General features: G+C 37.2%; 1 pseudogene; it reads right to left on the bottom strand.

The window, feature by feature from the left end:
- LOC104983601 overlaps nt 1-9418 on the bottom strand; it is a 17154-nt pseudogene extending 7736 nt beyond the window's left edge.
- Between the last annotated feature and the right edge of the window lie 736 nt (nt 9419-10154).

Raw genomic sequence — 10154 nt, 5'->3', positions numbered from 1 at the left:
AAAGATCTTCATGACCCAGATAATCACGATGGTGTGATCACTCACCTAGAGCCAGATATCCTAGAATGTAAAGTCAAGTGGGCCTTAGAAAGCATCACTATGAACAAAGCTAGTGGAGATGATGGAATTCCAGCTGAGCTATTTCAAATCCTGAAAGATGATGCTGTGAAATTGCTGCACTCAATATGCCAGCAAATTTGGAAAACTCAGCAGTGGCACAGGACTGGAAAAGGTCAGTTTTCATTCCAATCCCAAAGGAAGGCAATGCCAAAGAATGCTCAAACTACTGTACAATTTTGCTCATTTCTCATGCTAGTAAGGTTATTCTCAAAATCCTTCAGTCTAGGGTTCACTTGTTTGTGAACCGAGAACTTCCAGATGTACAAGCTGGGTTTTGCAGAGGCAGAGGAGCCAGAAATCAATTGCCAACATTTGTTGGATCATAGAGAAAGCAAGGGAGTCCCAGACAAACATCAACTTCTGCTTCTTTGGCTACACTAAAGTCTTTGTGTGGATCACAACAAACAGAAAATTCTTAAAGAGTTAGGAGTAGCAGATCACCTTACCTGTCTCCCGCGAAACCTGTATGTGGGTCAAGAAGCAAGTAGGACCAAACATGTAAAAACTGTTTCAGAATTGGGAAAGGAATATATCAAGGCTGTATATTGTCATCCCTCTCATTAAACTTATATGCAGAGTACATCATGCAAAATGCTGGTCTGGATGAATCACAAGCTTGAATCAAGATTGCCAGGAGAAATATCAACAACCTCAGATATGCAGACACCACTCTAATGGCAGAAGGTGAAGAGGAACAAAAGAGCCTCTTGATGAAGGTAAAAGAGGAGCATGAAAAAGCTCGCTTAAAATTCAATATTAAAATCTAGAATCTTGGCATCCAGCCCCATCAGTTCACAGCAAATAGAAGGGGAAGTGGAAACACTGACAAATTTTCTTTTCTTGAGTTCTAAATTCACTGCAGACATGAAGTGAAGGACAAGGAAGCCCAACATGCTTCAGTTCATGGTGTGTCAAAGAGTTGAGCACAACTTAGCGACTGAACAACAACAAATTAATTGTCTTTTAATTGCTCCTTTGTCACAAGTTAATTAATTTGCTCCTTTGTCATAAATTAATATACACATATCATATATATATACATATTTGTCACTAATTAATTATGTGTGTATTCATCTATCTGGAGAAGGAAATGGCAACCCACTTCAGTATTCTTGCCTGGAGAATCCCCATGGACAGAGGAGCCTGGTAGGCTACAGTCCATGGTGTCACAAGAGTCAGACATGACTTAGCAACTAAACCACCACCACCACCATATTCATCTATGCATAATCAGTCATGTCAGACTCTTTTTTAACCCCATGGAATGTAGCCTGCCAGGCTCCTCTGCCCTTAGAATTTTCCAGGCAAGAATACTAGAGTGGGTTGCCATTTCTTACTCCAGGGGATCTTCCCAACCCAGGGATCAAACCTATGTCTCCTGGATTGGCAGGCAGGTTCTTTACCACTAGCATCACCAGGGAAGCCCAGGACATATGCCACTTTTGACTTCGAAGAATATCACGAGGCTCTAGTAATCAAGACAGCATGATATTTTCAGAAAAATTGATACACATATCAATGTAAGAGAATAGAAAGCTCAGATGGGTTTTCCCAGGATTGCTTTAGCTATTAGAGGTCTTTTGTGCTTCCATATAAAGTTTAGAATTTTTTTGTTCTATTTCTGTGGGGGAAAAAAATCCTTGGGATTTTGATAGAAATTGCTTTGAATCTGTAGATTGCTTTACAAAACATGGACATTTTAACAATGGTAATTCTTCCAATCATGAGCACATGATATATTTCCATTTTTGTATGACAAGTTTTTTTTTTTTTTTTTTAAAAATGCCATATCAGTTTCAATATACAGGTCTTTCACATCCTAGGTTAAATTTATTTCTAAGTACTTTATCCTTTTTTAACAGTTGAAATGGAATTGTTTTCTTAATTACTCTTTCTGCTAGCTTATTGTTAGTGTATAGAAATGCAACAGATTTTTGTATGTTGATTTTGTGTCTTGCAACTTTACCTTTTTTTATTTCTATTAAAATGTTGGTGGTGTCTTCAGGGTTTTCTATATGTACAGAATCACATCATTCTCAGTGACAGTTTTAGTTCATCTTTTCCAGTTTGGATGGCTTTTTAAATTTTCTTGCCTAATTGCTCTGGCAAGAGTTTCAAGCTCTGTTGTATAAGATGTTGAAACAGGGCATTCTTGTCTTATTCCTGATATTAGAGGGATATCTTTCAGTTTTTCACCACTGAGTATGATGTCAGCTCTGGATTTGTCATATATGGCCTTTATTATGTTGAAATATGCCCCTTCTATACCCACTTGACTAAGAATTTTTTTTATCATCAATGGGCACTGATTCTTATCAAATGCTTTTTTGCATCTATTTAGATTATCATTTTTTATCCTTCATTTTATTAATGTGGTGCACCACATTGATTGATTTTCAGATATAAGAAAAATTCTTGCATCTCCAAATTAAATCCTACTTGATCATGGCATATGATCCCCTTGATGGGATTCTGTATTTAGCATTCTAATATTTTGTTCAGGATTTTTGGATGTATGTTCATGAGAGATATTGGTCTTTTGTTTAATTTTTGTGTGTTGTTCTTTCTGGTTTTTGTATCAAGGTAATGTTGGCCTCATAAAGTGAGTTAGAAAGCTTTTCCTCCACTTCAATTTATTGGAGAAGATTGAATAGGTATTAAATCATTGAATGTTTGGGAGAATTCAGCAGTGATGCCACGTGGTCCTGGACTGATGTTTGGGCATAGCATTTTGATAATGGTTTTAGTCTCTGTGGTGGTGGTTTTAGTTGCTAAGTCATGTTCAACTCTTGTGACCTCATGGACTGTAGCCTACCAGGCTCCTCTGTCCATGGGGTTTCCCAGGCAAGCATACTTGGAGTGGGTTGCCATTTCCTTCTCCAGCAGATCTTCCTAACCCAGAAATCAAACCCAGGTCTCCTGCATTGCAGTCAGATTCTTTACCAGCTGAGCTACAAATTAATCCCTCATAATCTCTGTACAAGTAATCAATCTCTTCAGCTTTTCTATTGCTTCATGATCAGTCTTGGAAGTTTGCATGATTCTAAAAACTCATCCATTTCTTCCAGAAATAGTCTTCCAAAAATTTGTCCAACTTGGTATTTAGCTGTTCATAATATTCCCTGATGATCCTTTGTATTTCTGTGGTATCTATTATTATTTCCCCTTTTACATCTCTAATTTTATTTATCAGAGCCTTCTGTCTCTTTATATAGTTGCTGCTGCTGCTGCTGCTGCTAAGGCTCTTCAGTCGTGTCTGACTCTGTGCGACCCCATAGACGGCAGCCCATCAGGCTCCCCCATCCCTGGGATTCTCCAGGCAAGAGTACTGGAGTGGGGTGCCATTGCCTTCTCCCTTTATATAGTTAAAGGTATTCATTTCCAAGGCCAGCTCCTAGTTCACTGATCTTTTTTATTGTATTTTTAGTCTCTATTTCACTTATTTCTGCTCTGTTCTTTATTGCTCCCTTCTTTATACAGACTTTGGTCTGTGTGTTCTTTTTTTAGCTAATTTAGGTGTAATCATAGACTTCCCTGGTGGCTCAGATGCTAAAGCATCTGCCTATAATGCAGGAGACCCAGGTTCCATCCCTGGGTTGGGAAGATCCTCTGGAGAAGGAAATGGCAACCCACTACAGTACTCTTGCCTGGAAAATCCCATGGATGGAGGAACGTTGTAGGCTAAAAAAGTCCATGGGGGTCACAAAGAGTCAGACACGACTGAGCAACTTCACTTTCACTTTCACGTTAGATTATTTCTTTGAGTTTTTTTGTTTCTTTGTTAGGCCTTTATTGCTATAAGTGTGCTTTTTAGTACCATTTCTGCTCCACCCCAAAGATTTGAGTGCATTGTATTTTCATTTTCATTTGCTTTTAGCTAATTTTTGGTTTTTTAATTTTAATTTTATTTTATTTATTTTTTATTTAAATTTATTTATTTTAATTAGAGGCTAATTACTTTACAATATTGTATTGGTTTTGCCATACATCAACATAAATCCACCACGGGTATACACATGTTCCCCATCCTGAACCCCCCTCCCACCTCCCTCCCCGTACCATCCCTCTGGGTCATCCCAGTGCACCAGCCCCAAGCATCCTGTATCCTGCATCGAAGCTGGACTGGTGATTCATTTTTTATATGATATTATACATGTTTCAGTGCTGTCTAATTTTTGGTTCCCCATTGATTTCTTTGTTCAGTGGGCATGTTGTTCACTTTCCACATATATGAAATTTTCCAGCTTTCTTCCCGTAGCTGACTTCTAGTTTTTTATCATTATAATCAGAAAGATGATTGATATGCTTTAAATCTTATTAAATTTATTCAGATTTGCTTTGTGTCCCAGCATATGCTCAATCCTTGAAAAAGTTTCATGTGCACTTGAATAGAATGTATATTGTTCTGCATTTGAATGGAATGTTCTGTATAAATCTATTATATTCATCCTGCCTAATGCCTCATTTAAGCCCACTGTTTCCTTGTTGACTTTCTATCTGGATAATCTATCCATTAATGAAACTAGGGTGTTAAAGTTTCTTACTACTATTGTGTTGCTGTCAATTCTCCTTTGGGGTCTCTTAATACTTGTTTTATACATTTTAATGCTCCTATATTAGGTTCATGAAGATTAATATCTATGTCTTCCTGATGAATTGTCCTTTTTATCATTATGTACTGTACACATGTGTCTCTTATTAATTTTTTGGCTTGAAGTATATTTTGTCTGATATAAGTATGGCTACATCCATATTTTCTTGGCTGTCATTGACTTTAAGTATCATCTTCTATGTCTTCAGTTTGAGCCTATGTTGTCCTTTAGAGCTGAGGTGAGTCTCCTGCAGGAGCACATAGCTAAGTCTTGTTCTTAATCCATCTAGCCACTCTGTTTTTGGGGTGAATTCAATGCATTTACACTTAGGAAGATTATTGGTAAATAAAGACTTAATATTGCCACTTTATCTTTCGCTTTCTGGTTGTTCTATACGTGCATTGTCCTTTTTTCCTCATGTTTCTGTCTGCCATTTTTGGTTTGCTGGTTCTCTTAAATGTTCTTCTCAGTTTTCTCTATTTTATATTTTGTTCCTCCACTTTAGATTTATGTTTTGTGATTATTATAAAATTTGTATGTAATATCTCACAGGAAATAGTTTATTCTGTTGATAACATTTTATCAATAATTACCTATGTGAATTTCATCTTTTTCTTTTTTTTTACATTTTTTTTTCTAATTTTATTTTATTTTTAAACTTTACATAATTGTATTAGTTTTGCCAAATATCAAAATTAATCTGCCACAGTCTTTTTCATTTTGTGTTTTTGTTGTCTTCAATTATCTGTGTGTTATCTTGTAAGTTCATTACCTAAATGTGGTGCTCATAGATATTTTTCTGTTTTATTTCCCCCTTTCACCTTTATGTTATAATAAATTTTTAGAAGCCTATTCTGATATATAGTTGCAATTCCCCAATCCTGTTTATATTTATCATCTTGCTCAATTTACAATGCTTTTTAGTGCATTCTTCATCTTGTTTATTGAATTCCTAAGGTCCAGAATTTCTGTCTGATTCTTTTTTAGAGACTTGATCTTTTTCTAAGTATTTTTTCTGTTCACTAATTTTATTCCTGAACTCATTAAACTACCTCTGAATTTTCTTGTAGCTTGTTGAGTTTCTTCTTGACAGGGGTTTGAATTCTCTGTCAGTTAGATCACTGTATTCTGTGACTTTAAGTTTGGCTTCTGAAGAATTGTCATTTTCTTTCTGTGGTAATGTTATTCTGGGTCTTCATAGTGCTTGATGTGTTGTACTTCTGTACATTTCAGGCATGAACCACCTTTCTGCTTGATGCTAAAAATTCAACAGATTAGAAATTAGAGGACTTTCTTTTATTTTCAACTAAGTGGAGATATAGCATTTTATTTGTTCCTTTCTCTAACCTGAGCTGTCTGTGGTTATATTTGAAGAAATGGCACTTTTTACCCTACCCTGCTTCTGTCAGGTGTGGCTCTGTGCCTTCATTTTCACTTCTTGTGTCTCTGAGGTTGTTGGTGCCTTGTTGTTACCAATGTCACTGACATTGCTGTCTGGTGCACCAGGATGGTGGGTTCCTCCCTTGCATTCAGGATGGCATGATTTACAGTTACCACTGCCCTGGGGGAGCTGGGTTCATGTAGATGCCTCTCTTGTGTCATGCTGTAAGATTCACAGGCTCTACTACTGCAAGGATCAGATGCAGATTCACAGTCACAGGCACCTCAGAAGTTGGAGGAACAGTGTCCCAGGCCCCACTGCTAAAGTTACCCAGTTGCCAGTAGCCACTGGTGTCTCTATGATTGGGAGGCCAGAGTCTTGTGTTCCACCTACCCTAACCCCACAAGGTTCTCTGGGGCTGAGGGTTCAGCTATCACAGGCAGATTCTTGAACTGCAAACACTGCCTCCATTGTTCCCTCAGTTTCACCTTATCGATGCATTTCAGTCTACCACTTTTAGATGTACAAATTTGTGAATTATCTACCATCTTTAGGTGATGGACAGAGACACTTGTGTTTCACTGGTTATGTTTTACTGATTATAGATTGACAGGGAGAGCAAGGGCAGCTTTGCACTCCACCATGTTGCTTACATCACTTTACATCTTATCTATTTTCTGAATTAGCACAGTACATATGAGAATCAATACCTTGGCATCACAAAGTACTTGATAGTAGAACTAATTTCTGAAATCCTTCCAGTAACAGAACACTCCTTTAAGGGATTTCTGCTTTCTGTTTCCTTGCCTGGAACTTGAACTGGGAATTAAAGCAGTTCAAGTCCTGAGTTCAATATTTCCTTCTCCAAGTTCTCCTATACTCTTAGAAGTAACCCACCAAAACATTATACTTCTTTTACTAAAAAGCTCTAAGGTATCAAATACTTCAGTACTGAGAATCTTGCTTTCTAAAGGCATATATCTATAGTTATCTAAAAGTAATCATTTAAGTTTAATTTAATTGTAGATTTGCCACAGCATGCTGTGAAATATTGCTGTCTCTTTTAGCTACCACCCCCACACATGCACACTAGAGTCATTAATGCCTTTAAATCTAGTCAGAACACAGAACCAATTTCAGATGTCCAGCTCTAGAATGATATTCCTTTGAAACCACTTCTTAAATCAGTAATTGCAGAAGTGAGCATTCAGTCACAGAACCAGGACTACTATGATTTCGGGATTATGAATTTATTATAGAAATTAGACCTTACACTTTGAGAGAATAGCTTGGAATGGAAGATTTGAAAGCAGTTGTGCTTTTCAAAATAACCACCAACCAGTTATTCAAAGAACATCTAATTGCTGAAGAGAGACTGCAAAGTTTGAGTTCGTGATGAAGTTTTTGCAGATCTGTTATATCTCTGGCTCTGCAGCCAAATGTCTGTTGATACACTTGAGGTCACTTTCGATCATCAGGAACACTAGTTGGGAAGAAGTGCTGACCAGAGCAGAATATAGTGAAGTCAAGCTAAAATTCATCGCACACTTGCATCTATCTGTCAACTCATCGAATGTCAAGACCTTCAGAGAGCAATTATTGTCACTTCACTTCCACATGTTAAATCACATACAATTTCTCTTTCAACAAGAGGTAAGGTGATTCTAGATATCTTTTTAATCAAGTTGATACAGAACACAGCACAAACATGTAGCTGGTAGTAACCAAGAGGATTGCATTCCAAACCTGACCCACAACTTTTTTCTGCCAATCATTTATTTGAATAAAACCATGCTCCTTTGTTTTCATGTTGTCTATTTCTGCTTTGTTGGCTGACTTCTGTTACCATAGCAGAATTGAGTGGTTGTCATAGAGGCTATGTGACTTGAGAGCCAAAAATGTTTACATACTCTCTTCTTCTTTACAGAATTTAGAGACTCCTTGTCTAGATTAGTAGACAATTAGCATAAAAATAGGTATACTGAAAGAAAAAGTTGATGCAATGAGATGTTATCATTGTAATCAATGGTACAATTCTAAATGAAAAATCAAGTTCAATCTCTTATATATCTATAGAAATTTTAACATTCATTACTAACCTGACAAGTAAAATGAAACATCAAATATATATTTTTAATTAATGAATATTTTAAATATAGATTACCCAAAAACTAAAATTCACTTAATTAAAATGATTACAACTAAATTCCTTGGTTTCTAAAATTGGGGATGAAATTTAGGAAAAGAAAACAGGAAAATGATGAAAAGAGTTTAGAGATATCTAGGTCATTATCAAACAAAATACATGAAATGATGTTTCAAAAATTTGTAAATTTTATGAACAAACAGAAACAGTCACAAAGTATCTGGATTTCTGGATCTTAATATATTTTTCAAATTTTGTGTTATTCATGGGCACCTCTCCAGCCCCAAGACAAGCATCTCTGTCACCCTTTGAAAGTGATAGAAGTGGCACAATTTATCAAAGGACATTTTATGTCCTTATTTCTCAGACTATAGATAAAAGGGTTCAGCAGGGTGTAACCACTGTATACATAACTGAAAGCATTTTACTGACCTTGGTACTTAGGGTTATTCCAGAACTTATCTACATCTCAAGTCTTGTACCATAGAACAAGGAAACAATAGAGATGTGAGATCCACAGGTGGAAAATACCTTATACTTGCCTCTAACTGATGAAATTCTCAGAATAGATAAAAGAATCTTAGAGTAAGAGAAAAGGATACTAGTGAATGAAATAAAACTCACCAAGATGCAAAATACAGCACTAGGTGATTTTAAAAATTGTCAGAACAGGTATGTTGAAGCACCTGATTGCTTTCTCTGAAAAAGTGGGGGACTACCATGTCAGCACAGAAGGAGAGCTGCAGTACAAGTAAACTATTTAACAAAGAGTCCAGAATGTTTAATAACCAACATACCAGAAGCAGGAGACCACAGAGCTGGGGGATCATGATGACTGTGTAATCCAAGGGCTGACAGATGGCTACAAACAAGTCATGGGCCATTGCGTTCAGGAGAAAGTAATCCAAAGCTACAAAGAGCACAAAAAAGTATAACTTGCACAGGCAGCCTTCATAGGTTTGGCTTTGCTCTTTATCTGGATGTTCCACAACATCTTTGGGATGGACGTGGAGCTGAAACAGATATCTACAAAGAATAGGTTGGAGAGGAAGAAATACATGGGTGTGTGGAGGTGGGACTCAGTGACAATGGTCAGGATAATGAGAAGGTTCCCAAAGAAGGTGATCAGGTACAAGAACAGGAACAGCCCAAAAAGGAGAGGCTGCAGTTCTGTCTCTTCTGAGAATCCAAGCAGAAAAAAAATTCTGCAACCTGTGTATGGTTTCCTGGTTCCATGTTGCTTATGAGATTTCCAGTGACTCAGACGGTAAAGAATCTGCCTGTGATGCAGGAAACCTGGGTTCAATCCCTGGATAAGGAAGATCCCCTAGAAATGGTAATGGCTACCCACTCCAATATACTTTCTTGGAGAATCCCATGGACAGAGAAGCCTGGCCAGGCTATAGTCCATGGGGTTGCAAAAAGTAGGACATGACTGAGCAATCAACATACATGTTCAGAAGAATGTAAATGGCCCAACTTAAGAGTTTGTCAAGGCTGTATATTGTCACTCTACTTATTTAACTTATATGCAGAGTATATCATGAGAAACGCTGGACTGGAAGAAACACAAACTGGAATCAAGATTGCTGGGAGAAATATCAATAACCTCAGATATGCAGATGACACCATCCTTATGGCAGAAAGTGAAGAGGAACTCAAAAGCCTCTTGATGAAAGTGAAAGTGGAGAGTGAAAAAGTTGGCTTAAAGCTCAACATTCAGAAAATGAAGATCATGGCATCCGGTCCCACCACTTCATGGGAAATAGATGGGGAAACAGTGGAAACAGTGTCAGACTTTATTTTTCTGGGCTCCAAAATGACTACAGATGGTGATTGCAGCCATGAAATTAAAAGACACTTACTCCTTGGAAGGAAAGTTATGACCAACCTAGATAGCATGTTCAAAAGCAGA

The sequence above is a fragment of the Bison bison genome, unplaced genomic scaffold, assembly GCF_000754665.1.
Source record: "Bison bison bison isolate TAMUID 2011002044 unplaced genomic scaffold, Bison_UMD1.0 scf7180017862992, whole genome shotgun sequence".
NCBI classification, from domain to species: Eukaryota; Metazoa; Chordata; class Mammalia; order Artiodactyla; family Bovidae; genus Bison; species Bison bison.
This window is presented reverse-complemented; position numbering and strand designations above follow the sequence as displayed.